This window comes from Lemur catta, chromosome 21 (genome assembly GCF_020740605.2).
Source record: "Lemur catta isolate mLemCat1 chromosome 21, mLemCat1.pri, whole genome shotgun sequence".
Classification (NCBI taxonomy): domain Eukaryota; kingdom Metazoa; phylum Chordata; class Mammalia; order Primates; family Lemuridae; genus Lemur; species Lemur catta.
This window is the reverse complement of record NC_059148.1, coordinates 9,334,661-9,352,259: the sequence shown is the minus strand read 5'-3', so window position 1 is coordinate 9,352,259 and position 17,599 is coordinate 9,334,661. Positions and strand designations below refer to the sequence as shown.

General features: G+C 42.9%; 1 long non-coding RNA gene across 1 annotated transcript; it reads left to right on the top strand.

Moving 5' to 3' along the window:
- Positions 1-3,062: 3,062 nt before the first annotated feature.
- Positions 3,063-16,996, top strand: LOC123625776. The gene is made up of 3 exons (XR_006730651.1): positions 3,063-3,086; positions 3,549-3,573; positions 16,945-16,996. It is a non-coding gene; the product is annotated as an uncharacterized LOC123625776 (long non-coding RNA).
- Positions 16,997-17,599: the final 603 nt, after the last annotated feature.

Below are 17,599 nucleotides of genomic sequence, written 5' to 3'. Positions count from 1 at the left end.
TCTGTGAATAAATTATCCTAATTTCTCTATAGTCTTCTGCCAGCAAGATGTCCACAGCTGTCTTTATTATAATACATTCCCAGGATCTCACCTCCAGGATATAAAAAAACTCTCTCTTCTAGGGACAAGAAAATCTGCTGGCTCCAGAAAGTGGGTCAAAAGAATCCAAAAGTGGCCACAGAAGAGAGTACACCCCAGAAACAAAGCAAATGAAGGTACCGTTTAAGTGAAATTATTAAGTACATTCAAGAATAATAATTAAATTTATTCAGTGTCCCATATTTAAGATACATTCTAAACTTATGACATAATATTTTTTATTTGCTGTGTTCAAATTTATAATTATGAAAACAATCGCTAGTGATACAGCTATAGAAGTAAAGATATATTTACAACTTTCACACATTTTAATAGAAAACAGCGTGACATCTTAACCTAATATTCAGAAATTTGGGTCATTTGTAAACATGAGCTAAAATGAATTTTTTCCTGAAACAGTGTTGCCAGATGTTTAAAAATTAATAGACATTACATAGAAGGGTTTTAGTTTAATGTATAAATTGAACAGATGGTACAGAAATTTGTCATACCCCTCCACCCATGGCTTTCTTTTCTTAATCATGTCCTTGATTGATGTGGTCCATGTGTTATTTTTAGTAATACAATGACTGAGCCTATATTGGTACTGAGGACTGAAATAAAAGTCCCAAACCCCTTGAGCACACTAATGGACCCTCCTTTGGCTAAAATATCCAAATTTTAGAGCTCCTGGCCATGGCAGGATGGAAAGACCATCATGTCCCATTTGTCCACCCCCTCCCCTTACTAATCATGACCAGATTTTACTAAAAGCCAGTGTGAGAGACCAAAAGGCTGGAAGACCCCTCTGCTTATGTCATCTGACCCTGGCACACTCTTCCCATTTGCATCTGTCCAACATGACGTCCATTTTAAACCACAAAGAGTTTCTTCTTAATAAGCAGCTGCAGGTTGTGGAGTGGCTCTGGCTGGTCTCCTGAAGGTGTGAAGTTCATGGACTCGTCCTGTACACTTGACCCTTTTATGCATAGGATCTAATTATGATGCATTTCAGTATTAAATCTCCATCTCAAAGTGATCACGAGATGTATGTTAATACATGTAAACCTAATACGCATGTGCACGGGTCTCTGTCATTATCATCATCAATATTCATAGCTCCTCCTGCAACCTGCCCCATATGTACACCTGACCAGCTTGTTCAGCATAAACTCCTGTCTTACCGTCCCTCCCTCCAAGTGCCTGTCACCTGGATCCTGCTGAGGCTGCACTTCCCAGCTTTTCATGATGACCCGCCTGCAGGTTGTGAACCTTTCTAAGAAAGAAAGACTCCTTTCTACATTTATAGACTGTGACTTTTTCAGTTGACCATATATTATTATTACTATTGGCTAAAGTCCAGACTTTGGGTTAAGGTTCACTCTGTGTTGTACTGTCTAATTATTTTGACAAACTCATAATGTCCTTCATCACCATTACACAATAGTGTCATGCCCTAAACATGACCCATGCCTTACCTATTAACCCCTCTCCCCTTTTGCTAGAACTGCTGGCAACCACTGATCTTTTTACTGTCTCTTTAGTTTTTATTTTTCAGAACTGTAGATAGTTAGAATCACAGAGGATGCAGCTTTTCAGACATACTTATTTACATAGCAATATGCACTGAAGATTTTTTATATGTTTGTAGGTTGCTATGTCAGTGGATTTTATCACTGAGTAATATTCCATTGGATCAATGTAACAAAGTTTGGTGGAACATTCACCTCTTGTAGGATGTCTTGGTTGCTTCTAGATTGGGCAGTTATGAATAAAGCTGCCATAACTTCTTTGTACTTTTTTTGTGTGTGGACATTGTTTTTCGATTTACTTGGGTAAATACTTAAGTTTGTGATAACCAACTTGTATAATAAGACTGTGTTTTCCTCTGTAAGAATTTAGTAGAATTCACAAGTGAAACCATCTGAGACAGTTGTTGTTTTGTTATTGTCATTGTTTTAACAACGTACTAGTTATTAATTCAATTTCTAAAATGCATACAGGCCTATTTAGTTATCTATTTCTCCTTAAGTGAGTTTTGGTAGTTTCACTCATTGAAGGAATTGGTCCACTTTATCTAAACCATGCAGTTGGTGGGCATGGATATTCACAAAGATTCCATCATTGTCTCTTAATGCCCGTGGGATCAGTAGTGATGATTCCTCTTTTATTTATATTATTAGTACATTGTGTCTTCTTTTCTTTGTGGTTATTGTGACAGGAATCTTTTTAATTTTATCGATCCTTTTGAAGAATCAGTTTTAGGTTTTGAGAATTCTCTCTGTTGTTTTCCTATTTTTCCATTAGATTGAATTCTGCAATCTTTGTTTTTTTTTTCTTTACTTCTCTTTACTTTACATCACACATCTCTTTTTATGTCTAGTTTCCTAAGGTGAAAGCTTATGTTATTAGATTAAATTCTTTCTTATTCTCCACACAGATTTACGAATGTAACTAATGCCACTGATGTGTATATTTAATAACTAAAATAATAACGTGCATATTTCACCACAATATTTTTTTGACAATCCAACAGAAGTGATGACAACTGCAGTAGCAGCATATGCAGCTACACAGAAGCCAAATGACCTTGTAACATTTCATGAAATAAGTGTGTATTGCCTGGGCTTCAAAATGAACAAGAGGAGTGAAGAGGCCTGGTCTTTGAATAATGATGTGGATTTTCATATTTGCCTGTGTGTAGAATGACCATTTCACCTGGCTTAGGTAGCCCTAGATGGAAAGCGAAGGCTCTGTTTCATCTTTCCCACCCCTCTCCTTTGCCTCCCTTCACTGTCAAGGACAGCCCAGCAGCAGCTCAGTCTGTGCCGTTAACCACACACCTGCACACACTGCAGCCCCGTGTCCACACCACGCCAGGTCCCCTAAGTGAGTCTTCAGCAACACCCTTGTGCTGACAGTTCCTCTGTGTTTCCCCAGAATCCCCACAGGTTGTGGTGGAAGAGGTGGACAGTACAAAATCAGAAGAGGCCCTGTCTTTTGAGAAGGTAAGGTTGTCTTTCCTTGTAAGGGACTGAAATGCTTTTTCTTGGTTTCTTTCTTTTTCGCTTGAATTAAGATATTAAAGTCTGACCATGTCCATTATAAATTATAGATAGAATTTCTTGGTGGGGGGAATGTCTAGTGAGAGTTCATTACCAGCTGAACCTGATTGAAGATGGCATTTATAAATGACAACATCAGTTACAAACTGCATGGTAGCGAGCATTTTCCTCAGTAGTAATTTTCCTTCTTGAAAAAGAATTTTGCATTTACCAAAATGGTCTTAAGAAATCCTTCTTGAAAATCTTCTGCTTTTGCACAGGCATCTTCTGTGCTTTATTCTGGGGCCATTGCCTCAATCACTGTTTCCCATCTGGTTTTCTGATGTTAGCAAGGGAACAAAAGACTCTACAGGCAGAAGACAGCAAGGCCTGATCCTCATAGTGTTTTCCTTTCTCTACTTGCAGGTGGACTCCAGGGCAAATATAAACAGTACGTATTCTGGGGTATTCAATCTCTGGCTGTGGAAAAATCTAAGTGATGAGAAAAGTGGGACTAGCTTGCTATTGTCTGTAGAGCCTCCTCGTTCCGGCTTCCTGCTGGAGACAAGGACTAGGGGTGTGGGGCAGGAGACTCATGGTCCAGGAAAGAACTGTGACCCTCGACTAGAGTCTCTACGACACCTGAGTTATTAGCTGGCATGGGCACGTGTGCACGAGTGTTGGGAGGTACTGAGGGGTGAGCCTATGTGCAGTGATTACTAGTGTGGTTGTGAGTGTGTGTATTTCCCAAGATTTGCACCTCTATGCACAGCACAGTACAAGTGTCACTTTTCTTAAAAAAAAAAAATGCCAACATGCCCTCCCACTTTATATGACTCTACTCAGTCATCCCTCATCAAAGACACATTTGAAGGTTGGTTTCATATTGTTCCCCCTTCAATGGAGATGATGCAGACATGCATGGTTCAAGATCTTAACCTAAGCAGAGGCCAATGTGAACTCAGTTCTACGTCACACTGTTGATGCTCTGGGTCACTGAACTGAAGTCAACACTCACCTGTAGGGTCCAGTACCTTACCTACAGGGCAGGGAATTCCAAGAGCACACCTGGAAGTGTTGTAATCTACAAACATCCCAAACACTGTCCATCAATATAAGGAGGCCTCGATGGTCACATCACTCAGGGTAGCAACAGGTACATTTTACAGTGAACTCGGGTGTGACTATCAGTGTGAAGCACACATGGAAAACTCTCAGGGTTCTGATCAGCTGGCAGATTCTGAGCAGTGGGAGACATCACATGGCAATGCTGAGGTCACTCCTCAACACGTGGGCAAAAGCAGAGAAGCAGCAGGGAGATACTGTTTGGTATTGAATACCATCATCATCATAAGCCTTAGAAATGCTCAAATCCAGCAGTGCACAAACTCCAAGGACACTTCCAAATAAGAATTCAAAGGATGATGTGGTTGTCAACCTGGTGCCCAGATGAGATTTCCTAGTTGTGAATGTCCCACAGAGCCAGGCCAGAGAGGGTCCGCACTCCCCACACGCTGACCCACGCTGCACTGTCCCACTGCCAGAGGCTCGTGTGAGCATGAGCAGCCGCTGATCCATGGACACACACAATATATTGAACAGGAATCCAGAAACGAAAATAGAGTAGTGGTTATCTCTAAATTATGGGAGAGTTCTATATTTTCAAATCTCTTTCATTTAATTATCCTTGTAACAAAAGATAAGGAAATACACATCATGGAATATTTTGCCTAGAATTGCATCCAGTCTCCCAATAGAGATTGCTCGCAGCAAGCGTAAAGTCTGCTAGAGGAGAAGGTCTAGATAATAGCAGCACAGGTGGACCCTGGGGGAAGACAGGATCTTGGAAGGTATCAGTAAGGTAGTGGCATTCACCTCAGCTTCCCAGTGGGCAGGAGGAGCGCTGAGACTCTGTCACTAACAAACAGACAGCTTACTGCCCATTGGTTAGGTGGCCTTCAGCTGGACAACCACATGCTCTGTTTCTCGAGTCTGTCCTGTTCCATGCATTTGCCTTTTCTCTCATCCCGAGTCCACGTCAAGCAATGTCCCCTTAATGATCCATGACCGACACCTGCTAGGTACTGACATTCACTCTGTCTCCTAGTTCCATCTGAGGACCCACAGATCGAGCTCGCTGGCACCAGAGGAGACATAATTCCATCTATGTCCAAGGTCAGGCCACCTGTCTTTGTCTGAAATGAAAATGTTCCTTTCTTGGTTTCTTTCTTTTCCAATTGAAAAAATATATGACAAGCTGAACAAGGATATTTGAGATGTCTTATGTGTTTTCCTTGGTGGGTAAAATTTTGGCTGAGAGTGTATTGCCAACTGAGACCTGATTCAAAGATTCAAGACGTCGTTACAATATGACGGCATCAGTTACAGACTCTATTCTAGTGAGATTTTTCCTCAGCAGCATTTTTATCTCTTTGGAAAAAGTTTTTGTAATTGCCAATCAAAATGGGCTTGAGGGATACATCCTCCACAGAAGGCTGTGACTTTAGGTATGAGCAAGTTCACTCCATTCTTGCTTTTGGGGTCCCTGGCCTTCCCCACTGTCTCCCATCTGGTTTTCTACTGTCTCCAAGTGCACAAAAGCCCTCTGCAAATAGGACGTGGAATGGTCTCATGCTCATGCTAATTCCTTTTCTGTAATTACAGGTGGCCTCAGGAGTCAAGAGAGAGAGTACGTATTCTAGAATCCCCCATTTACTAAAGAATGACTAGATGATGGGAAAGGTGGAACTACCCTGTCGGCCTTCCTATGGGGAGGCCCTGATTCCAGCTGTCTGCTGTAGAGGAGGATTGGGGGTGTGATGATAGAAGCTGATTTTCCAAGGAACCGCGGCCACTGTCAATAGTCTTGGAAGCAGCTGTGTTCCCTCTAGGTGGTGCAGGGCTGTGTGCATGCGGTGGACTGTGTCTGCGTGTGAATCCAGCGGTTGGATTATGATAGTGTGTGAGTGTGTATTTTTGCACGTTTTAGTGTTTCTCTAGATATATGTTATCCTATTACCAGTGTCTACATTTTTAATGGAAAAATACAATTATCACTATAGCACAATTATAAGCATTTATAAAAATTCATAAATTTCAAGTTTTTCATGTTTTCAGTTCATTGCATGCTGCATGTTTCTCAATTAACCTTTAAAATGAATCCGATCTACATCTGGAAATTGTTCATTAGTTTCTGAAAGGATTCACTGTGGGAATCCCTGCTTGTGTCAGTTACAACTTCATTCATTTAATAATCTCACTGCTTTATAGGCCTTTCTGTTTTCTCCTGAGATGTGAGTGATCATGACACTCACTGTTGCCATGTCCCTCCTTCACAAACCTTTTCTAGGAGCGACCTCAAAATTAACCTTTCAGAACCATTTTCAGCACAAAGAGTGGGGCAGGCTCCTGTCTTTGCAGTTAGACCCTGGTACAGCCACACGCTGGACCCAGTTCTTTCAGGAAACTGCAAAGGAGGAGCCCACAGGCAGAGTGGGGGGAAAATCACTCCAACCGTCTCCACTGAGGTCTAACATGAATCTTCAGATACTGTTGCCCAGAACAGGAAATGCCACGTTCACATGGAAACTCAGTCTCCCAACACCGAGCCTCCTACCACTCGTGGGCCATGGCCGGTCACTGCAAGGGCAGGGACTGGATCCTCCTCATCTCTCCCCCCTTCCAGAGCTCAGCCCTGGGAAGCCGGTTGGGCCCCATGAGCAGCTGAGAGATACACCCCTGGGCTGGGAACGAGCTCAGGTGGGGAAAGGCTCCCTCCTCAGTGTGTCCAGCCTGTTGGCCCCACAGTAGTCCAGGTGCTTTCCCAGGTTCTAGTCAGGCTCAGGAGAGATGAGGGTGGGCTCCTGAGGACAGCGAGGTGTCCCCCTACCCCTCTGTGCTGCCTGCTCTGATCCTGCTCAGGGAGTGTGTGCAGGGCCAGGCTCCTCCCCTCTGTTTAATACAGCACCCTCTGCAGGAAACCCCTGTGATCCTGCACACTGTCCTCACTGTCACAGTGTCCCAGGGTCACAGAGTACCTGGCCCTGACACTGTGTGCAGGAAGTGCCCATCAATGAGTGACTGGATCAGAGCAGCCAACTATCCTGCAAGGACACACCGGGGAGGGGAGTTCTGTTTTCGTCATCTTTGGATCCTAGAGCTGCGCTAGGCAGTGTGGTCATCAGTAGACAGACGTGCCTGTTCACGTCTTAATTCATTAAAATAAGTAAACTTAAAATTCACCACTTCATTATACGAGCCTCATTAGACGTGCCCAATAATAGTGGGTCCATACCCCAGAGAGCAGTTCCATCGTTCCAACACATTCTCTTGGGCAGCCTGGCCCGGCGTCTGCTTATTGAACTCACCTAACTCACAGCATGTGTGCGAGTTAGAGTTTCAGGTTAAGGAGGGTGGACTTAAGAGCTGTGATGCTCCAGTGGAAATGGGGAAGTGAGATGAGGAAGGGGGATCCTCTCACCTGAGGGTCTGCAACTGTGAGCAGTGCCTTGTTGAAGCCCTCTGACTCCACTGGGCCCAGGGAAGGTCTGAGATCCCAGAGGAAAGAGCAGGGTGATCCTGTGTCATCCAGGTGGCCTCACCTGGAGTAGGAGGGATGGGCGTGGCAGTCCCTTGGACAACATCCTTGCTCATGTTTGTGTCTCTGCAGAGTGGACATACAACATCCAGTATCCCTCCAGTGATGAGGAGGAAGACTTCGCAGGTAGGGAACCACCTTTGAGCCAGGTCTCAAGGAGAGAGATTCCTGGGGGGCGCTGGCTTCCTCCAGCTGCTCGGGATACTGAGGCAGAGGGCATGAAATCCTAAGAAAAAGAGAAATATGTGCTCTTTTCCTGCCGTGCTGACGTGAGAATAGGAGCTGTTATGTCTATGGGCATTGAGCATACTATTTGTAGCCTCTTTTTTGCTTTGTTGATTGATGATAATCTTTCCTAAAAGAACTATTTTTTCTTGTTTCTGCCTCTGCCAAACATGAGAGCCTTTAGCTTTCATTGGTCAGCCACTCTTGGGAGATGTGCATAGACATTATGGTTTGAATGTTGACTGTTGACCCACACTGGGAAAATCTCACAGGAAACACGTACCCCACCAGCACTATGGGAACCTCCAAGTGTGACAGGTGAGGGGCAAGAAGTCCACCCTCTCCCTGTGCACCTTCAGGACTTGCAGTAGCACCTTTATGTTCTGTCCTGTCTACTCCTGGGTGAAAAGACAGTCCAGGGATGGGAGGGGTAAAGAATTCTTGCTCTGGGATTGCTACCTATGCCCCGGCTTCCTGGAGACATGAGGAAGAACATGATCTTCAGCAGATTTCTGGCCTCCGCTCCTCACCCAAAAGCCAACTCCTGGTCTGGAAATACAATCTGGATTTGCTGCCATTGGAGAGACCCGTGTCCCACTGCCCATTGAGACAAGGCCAGCAGGACTCCAGAGGCTGCGTGAGGGGCTGCTGGCCTTGCTGCCCTCACTGGCTCTCACAGTCCCAGTGACCTAATTCCTGGAATAGACCAGGACCAGGACAGAGCCTCAGGGCAGCAGGGGCAGAGGTCACTGCTACTCTCAGACCCACTGCTCCAGCCAGACAGTGCTGCCCTGGTCCCCACCCTCCTGTCAGACCCCACTGTTCCATGCCCTCAGCCCTGTCAGGTTCCCTCCCCTCCAGTCCTCCCCTGGCTCAGTGCAAACCCTGGCGGGTCCCCTTTTATCAATGTGGCAAAAACTGTTTGTCTCACTTGCAGATTACGGGAATTTAGACACCCTATTTTTTTAAAAAATGTGCTCCTCCCCTCTTATAGCTCAGGGAAGTTACGGGGTTGTTGTGAAGATCAAGTGCTTCCAAAGTTCCTGAGGTCATCTCAGGTCAAGAAACCTTGCTTGACATAATATGTTGGTCGTACTTCTCTCCCACAGGACCCAGTGCAATCCTAGGCTTATGACAGGTGGCCCCTAGGTTTGGATTGATCGATAATTGATCAATTGATTGATTAGGGTGGGTTGCAGGGTAGCCTGGATATTTCCACCAATTATCCCGTGTGACAGAAAAATATGATGATGGAGGGAAACGGGAGAGGGAAGGCAGTGCCATGCACAGGAGGCCATGGGGACAGTGGCTGTCTTTGGCAGGGACAGGATGACACAGGCATCCCTTCCTGCCTACAGTTACAGATTTTAATCTGGATAAGGGGCCCTGGAGAGCCACAACCCATTACTCACTGCAGAGGTGAAGGAATGAGGTTCTGGGACAAGTTAGCAGAGATGAGGAAGAATTGGGTTCTCTCATTGGGAGATAAAACATGAGGAGCAGCAGGGTCCAAGTTCTTACCTCAAATCTAACTCTGTTTTTTCTTTCCCCAAGGCCACCTTGTAACGATCCTAGCTCTGGTGCATGCGGAGGCAGGGTTCTCAGATGAAGAGTAGACCACCAGCTTACATGTAATTTATTTCCTGTTTGCATTGCTGTTTTGTTCTATTTCCTATCCCTCAACTCCTCCTTGTGGCTCTTCCCCATGCCCTCTTTCCCTCTTTCCATGACTCTCTCCTGGAAGGGTCTGGTCTCAGCAGGCGGTTGACATACTTGCATCTTTAATGTGTATAAAATCTCCCTCCATGCTGGGTCCTGCACACCCACCACAGAGAGCCCTGCTCCCCATCTCTGTGCCTCCCCAGGGGTCCCTGCACCCGTGTCTGTGCTGCACAGTCCTGTGCCGACACCTGGGCAGGCCGTGATGTGCAGGTCTCAGCCTGGGCCCCAGGGGAGCTGCAGCTGGCACAGGGTTGGGAAGCTTGAATCAGACACGAGGCCACAGAACAGCGGCCGGCTCACTGTTGTCCTCCCCAAGTCAACTCACGTAGCTCCAGCTATTTCATTTATGCATTGTATGTATTTAGAATTATCTTTAGTGATATTTTATATTTAATGCTCAACTTTGTTTCATTAAACAATATGTATCTATTACAGTTTTCTTAAAACCTTTTCATAAGAAATAAAATTGACATGTAGAAAAGCACCCAAACATAGAAGGATCTTAATAATTTATTACAAGGCAATCACCCTAGTGACCACCAGAAAGATCCCACTCTCTCACATCACACTCATTTAGACTTCGTTGTGCAAATAACCAGAAATTTAGCACTTGTGATGCATCTTATGTTTATGTCTTTCTAGGCTTTTTTTTGTCTGAAGTTTCTTCATTGCTCTGAAAGGAATCATGGAAATAATATTACTTAAGGTCTTCCATGACAATGTGGCATCACAAGGTCTTTTTCAGCTGAATGTTAGTTTTGCTGAATGTGAGATTCACAGCTCACAGTTTCTCTTCTTGAATATCTCATATACACTATTGCATTGCTTTTAGACACAAAGTATTGCTCTCAGAAAGGTAGATCAGATTCTCATTTGCTTTTCCTTATATGTCACTTATACTTATTTGTCAATAAGAGCTCCATGTTCCTAAGCTTATGAACCTGGAAGACTAGAAGTAACTATTTTGGGGGGGAGGGGGTTGATATGGGCCAGTGTTACCATACAATTGATCCATTTTTATATCATTTATGATTATTTATTGAGTACCTACTATGTGCCAGCCATTGCACTCAGGCTAGGGAATATTTAGTAAAACAGACACACAATTTTTTTTTGTTTTTTGGAGCTAAGGTCTAGTCTCCTGAGATAGAAACAAGCCACATGCATATTAAACAGGTAAATGAGACAGGACCTAGGGAGGTTGTCATTGCTGTGGTGACAGAAACACAGCAGGGACAGGGCTCAGGAAAGCCCAGTTGGTCCCATGTCCTAGGCCCATCGAGGATTGGCTAATGCTTCTGTGACTTTTCTCCTTCCTGACACATGGCAGCATTTTCAACAACAAGGGAATGTGACCCACAATTTACACATCCATCCACCTCTTTCCACGCTGTGTCCTAGGAGGCCAAGGTGCGTGAGCAGACAGACAGAGGGAACTGGAGGATGAAACGGCCACAGTGTGTAAAATCCCTCAGCTTTCCCCACCCATGACTGTGCAGCAGAACCACCCACGAGGCTGTGTCCTCTCCGGTTCTCTACGTCTAAAGGATGACAAGAGCCCTTGCCCAGATGAAGATATGGCAGCACCATTTCCCTTCTACAAAGAGCAGGGTCCACCAGATACTCTCTACATTTATATTTAAGACTAAAGTTCTATACCAGATCATTCTGGGATCACCAGAACACACACAGGGAACTCCACATGTCGATGTATAAGTAGATTAGGTTCATCGATGTTCCAGAGGACACTTTTATATTGGAGTGACTCTGGTTTCATTTATATCTATGCCTCATGGGTCATGGTGTCCGGCCACTACCCAGCACTTGCACCTTCCTCTGCTCCAGGACTGGAAAGCCCGATGCTTCTGGTCATGTTGGCCTCTCACGATGCCCCTGACCTCCATCCTCAACAGCACCAGCACCCTCTTTTCTAAGCTTCTACGCCATGGACTTGAAGGAGCATCAGAGAGACAGGGAGAGTGAGCTCCTGATAGCTGGACTGTAATTCTAAATCTTGGCTGTTGTGAATAGCTCTGCAATAAACAGAGGAGTGCAGATACCTTCTCTATATCCTGAATTCCCCTCTTCTTGGCTATATACCCAGCAGTGGGATTGCTGGGTCAAATGGTAGTTGTGTTTTTAGTTTTTTGAAGAATCTCCATACTGTTCTCCATTGTGGTTGCACTAACTTACATTCCTGCCAACATTGCCTGAGGGTTCCCCTTTCTCCACGTCCTCGCCAGCATTTGTTATTGTCTTTTTTTTTTTGAACATTGATTATTTATTTTACAGAAATAAGAGGATATAGGTCTCTATGAGTTGTGGGGATGGGATTTTTCACTAACGTTACCTTAGTTCATTGCCACAGTTATTCTGGGAGGAAGAAAGAATATGGCGGGGTTGCCTGTCTTTTTGATGAATGAATTTTAACTGGTGTCATCTCATTGTAGTTTTGATCTACATTTCTCTGATGCTTAATGATGTTGAATGTTTTTTCATGCACCTGTTGCCCATTGTGTGTCTTCTTTTGAGAAATGTCTACTCAGATCCTTTGCCCATTTTTAAATTGGATTATTTGATTTTTTTTTCTTATTGCATTTTTGGAGCTCCATATATGTTCTAGTTGTTAATCTCTTGTCACATGGGGAGTTTGCAAACATTTTCTCCCATTCTGTGGGTTGTCACTTCCCTTTGTTGATTGTTTACTTTGCTGCAAAAAGCTTTTTCACTTGCTGTGATCCCCTTTGTCCAATTTTCTTTGGATGCCTGTGCTTGGGGGCATTACTCAAGAACTCCTTGCACAGACCAGTGTCTTGAAGCATTTCCTCAATGTTTTCTTTCAGTAGTTTCATAGTTTCAGACCTTAGATTTAAGTCTTTAATTCATTTTGATTTGCTTTGTGTATATGGTGAGAGATAAGGGTCTAGCATAATTTTTCTCCATGTGGATATTCAGTTTTCCCAGCACCGTCTGTTGAAGAGATCACCATCATCTCCCTGCTGTATGTTCTTGGCATCTTTACCAAAGAAAGGTAAATTCACTATAGAGGTGTGGATTTACTCCTGGGTTCTCCATTCTGTTCCAGTAATCTGTGTGTCTGTTCTTATACTATCACTATGCTGTTTTGGTTATTATAGCTCTGTAGTATAATTTGAAGTCAGGTAATGTGATTTCTTTTTGCTCAGGATGGCTGTGGCCATTCTGTGTCTTTTGTGGCTCCGTGTAAATTTCAGGATTATTTTTTATATTTCTGTGAAGAATGTCTTTGGTATTTTGATAGAGATTGCTTTGAATCTGTAGGTTGCTTTGGGTTGCATGGACATTTTAACAGTATTAATTCTTCCAATCCATGACCCTGGAATATCTTTCCATTTTTTTGTGTGTCATCATTAATTTCTTTTTTTTTTTTTTTTTTTTTTTTTTTTTTTTTTTTTTTGAGACAGAGTGTCACTTTGTTGCCCGGGCTAGAGTGAGTGCCGTGGCATCAGCCTAGCTCACAGCAACCTCAGACTCCTGGGCTTAAGCGATCCTACTGCCTCAGCCTCCCTAGTAGCTGGGACTACAGGCATGAGCCACCATGCCCGGCTAATTTTTTTGTATATATATTTTTTAGTTGGCCAGATAATTTCTTTCTATTTTTAGTAGAGACGGGGTCTCACTCTTGCTCAGGCTGGTCTCGAACTCCTGACCTCGAGCGATCCACCCGCCTCGGCCTCCCAGAGCTAGGATTACAGGCGTGAGCCACCGCGCCCGGCCCATCATTAATTTCTTTCATAGATGTCTAGAGTTTTCATCATAGATATATTTCACTTCTTTGGTTCAGTTTATTCCTAGGCATTTTATTTTATTTGTAGCTGTTGTAAATGGAATTACTTTCTTGGATTCTTTTCCAGATCATTTCCTGCTGGCATTTAGAAATGCAACTGATTTTTGTATGTTGATTTTATAATCTGCAACTTTACTGAATTTGTTTATCACTTCTAATAGTTTTTTGAGGAGTCTTTAGATATTCTAGATATAAGATAACATCCTCTATAAAAAGAAAGGATAATTTGACTTCTTCCATTCCAGTTTGGATACCCTTTATTTCTTTCTCTTGTCAGATTGTGTGTGTTAGCTAGAATTTCCAGTACTGTGTTGAGTAACAGTGGTGAGGTGGGCATCCTTGTCCTCTTCTGGATCTTAAAGGAAAGGCTTTCAGTTTTTCCCCATTCAGTATGATACATGCTGTGGTTCTGTCATATATGCTTGTTTATCATGTTGAGGTAAGTTCCTTCTATACTCAGTTTTTTGAGAGTTTTTGTCACAATTGTATATTGAATTTTATAGAATACTGTTTGAGCATTAATTAAAATCTCATATGGTTTTTGTCCAATCAACTTCTCATTTTGTTTATCTTTTATATTTGGTTTTATTTCAATTTCTTTTATTTATGTTCTGATTTTATTATTTCTTTTGTTCTACTAATTTTGCTTTTGGTTTGCTCTTGTAGGTTTTTGCGATGCATCATTTGGTTGTTTATTTGAAGCTTTTCTATTTTTTTGATATAGGCTTTTATTGCTATGAACCTTCCTCTTATTACTGCTTTTGGTGTATCCCATAGACTTTGATATGTTGTGCTTTCATGTTCATTTGTTTTGCAAAATGTTTTAAATTCCTTTTCAATCCCTTCATTGGCCCACTGGTCATTCAGGAACATATTTAGTTTCCATGTGTTCATACAGTTTCCAGTGTTCCTCTTGTTATTGAATTCCTGTTTTGTTCCATTATGGCCAGAAAAAATACTTGGTATGATTTTATGAGTTTTTATGAGGTTTTTAATACTTGTTTTGTGGCCTAACATGTGGTCTATCCCTAAGAATGATCCATGAGGCGGGGAGAAAAATGTGCGTTCTGCAGCTATTGGATGAAAACGTTCTGTAAATATCCATGAGGTCCATTTGGTCTCTGTGCAGATTAAGTCCAGTGTTTCTTTGTTTATTTCCAGTCCGAATGTTATGTCCAGTGTTGAAAGTGGAGTGTTGAGGTCTACAATAATTATTGTATCGGGGTCTCTGTTGCTGTAGCTCTGGTAATATTTACTTTATATATCCAGGTTTTCCAGTGTTGGCTGCATGTATATTTACTGCTGAATTAACCTCTTTATTATTATATACAGATGCTCTTTCTCTCTTTTATGTGTTTTGTGTTGAAATCTCTTTTGTCTGATAGGAGCATAGCTACCCCTGCTCTTTTGTGGGTTCCATTTGCATTGAATATCTTCTTTCATCCCATTGTTTTGTCTTTGTGTGTCCGTATAGGTGAAGTGGATTTCTTGTAGTCAATAGATCGTTGGCTCTTGTTTTTTTGTTCATCCAGCCACTCTGTCTTTTGATTATAGTGTTTAGTTTATTCACTTTCAATGTTACCAGCAATAGGTAAGGATGATATTACTTACCATGTTGTTCTTTGATTGCTTGTTGTTTTGTGGTCCCATCTTTCCTTTTCTTCCTTCTTGTATGAAGTCTTTCTTTCTAATTTTAAATGGCCTTGTAATAGTGTACAGAGTGGCTCCCCCATCTAGTTACTCCCCCTCCCCATTTCATTGCAGCCATACTGGCCTTCTTGGCATTCCTTTAACACAGCATGCTCATTTCTGCCTCAGGGCCTTTGCACTGCCTCCTTCTTTAATTTCTAAAGCATTTTCATGGTTCTTTCATTGCCCAATTAGGGAGAACTTGGAAGAAATTTCTGAGCTGTGGTCAATGGTTTCTCTGGATGGTCAAGGACTTGGAAGGGACATGGTTGAAATTGGAGACAAGGACATCTGGAGAAGTGGTATAAGGGAGGAATCTCTCTAAATGGACAAAAACCAAGAAGATATTTGTTTGTGATGTGAATGTTCACATCGCAAACAAATACTCATGGAGTTAGGATGTCCTTTTATACTCATGGAGTTAGGATGTCCCTTTCAGTGTGTATCTGTCAGCATCTTTCCCCAGACACTCCAGTCATTGCCTAAATGTTCATGGCACAGTGGCCATAGTGATGGGGATGGAGGTGACACAGGCACAATGAACTGTATGTCACTTGGACGCAAGGAGTCAGGATCAATCACAGCCCATGCTCGCCAGGAAGGAGTCAGCAGCACCAAAGCACTGAGAGTCAGGGCTCCACTTTGCTGCGGCCAGTGGGAAGCCGACCACACACCCTGGCCCTTGTGCTGCACTCCACAGGAGGATCCAGGACCACAGGAAGATTCAGTAAGACCCAAAGTCTCATAATATAACTTCTAAAATGCCCAAATACAATAAAGATAATCACACGTCATAACAGGATCCAGAAAAATCAGCAGTTGACTGAGAAAACATAATCAGTAGACACGAACACTGAGATGCTGGAGTTACTGGAGTTCTGTGACACACATTTTAGGGAGGAAATCATAAAATCACTGTGATGAGCAATAATAGACACTTTTTCACAAATGGAAAATGAGAAAATCTCAGAAATGAAATATAAGTTGTGCATACACAAAATAGAAATTAGAGGGCTGAATATCATGATAAAGAAAGTAAAATCTCACTGTGTGGACTCAGGGACAGGTAACACCTAAATATTATTCCAGAGATGTGAGAAGCTATTTAACACAACCAGAGAACAATAATTACCAATAAGAAGTAGCTAAAGACATAAAAAACAGTGAAGCTGCTTTGACCGGGCAAGCAAGGTAGAAATGTTCAATAGATTAAACAACATTTATTTATTAGAAGATAAAGGTGACCTTTCAGTCTGCATAGCACTCACCACCATTAGCATTCTCTGGAGGGGGTCACCAGGGTGCTACAGGTGTGCTAATGGGTGAGCAAGGCCAGAAGCAAGTTCAAGTTCAATGGGCCCTGGGTCCCTGATCACTGGCCTGAGTTAGAGGTCACAGCAGCTGCTTCCTGCCCAGGGAAACACTCAGAACTCATACTCACCAGAGCCTCCTGACACTGGGGCTACAACTGGGCCTGGGGACACAGAACAGTGTAGCTGTGGGTGGGAAATGGCTCAGACTGGAATAAAGCACCACCCAGAAATAATCTCTGCCCCCAGGGAACTGAGGGAAGATAAAGGGCCACCACAGAGGCAGCACCAGCTATGTGGCCACAGTGTCCTTGGCACATCCCCATCAAGGCCTGGGCTCCTCTCCTGCTGCTCCTCCTCACTCTCCTCAGATTCATTAGAGTTCAAACCAGCATGTGGGGTGATCCTCTGTCCTCCTTCCTCACTCATGACACGTGCCTGTTTTTGTTTCAGGGTCCAGCTCTCAGGCTGTGAGGACTCAGGAGCCCTCGCTGATTCTGTTCCAGGAGGGAACAGTCACTTCCACCTGTGACTAATCTCTAATATGTACAGTTACTAAAGTTGTATTTTATTTTTTGCCATTAAAGTGCAGTTGTTTCATGTTTTTAACCAACTCTGTTTTCTATGCAATCATTTTTTTGTTTGTTTTGCCTTAGCATTTATACTTCATGGTCTTTAGGCCACATTTCTGGTTTTAAAAATTTAGACCATTATTTTAGGTAAATGATAAAGATAGCAATATACCATAGATTCCATAATGGACATTAAAGTCATTAGTTCTTTTAAATATTAAAGAAACCTCCTAGAAGAAGTGATGGAAGTAAAAATTTTAAAAATCCTATTCAGACAAGATTGGGTGTGTTCAGGGTGGTATGGCCGTAGACAGTTTTGGATTTTCTCTTGTTTAGATGGAGCTCCCTATCCTCCCCCCAACATCATACGGTGCTGTTTGTAGCTTATGTTGGGTAAGAACCTTTGGCTTCATTTGTGAGTGTTCTGATGGCGATCTATGTTCCTGACAGATGCCTTAGTTATGGATAATCTTTAGTGTAATGGTTTTCTCAGGTGCTTGTATGCTCTAGCAGTGCTGAGCTGTGGGTGTGGACAG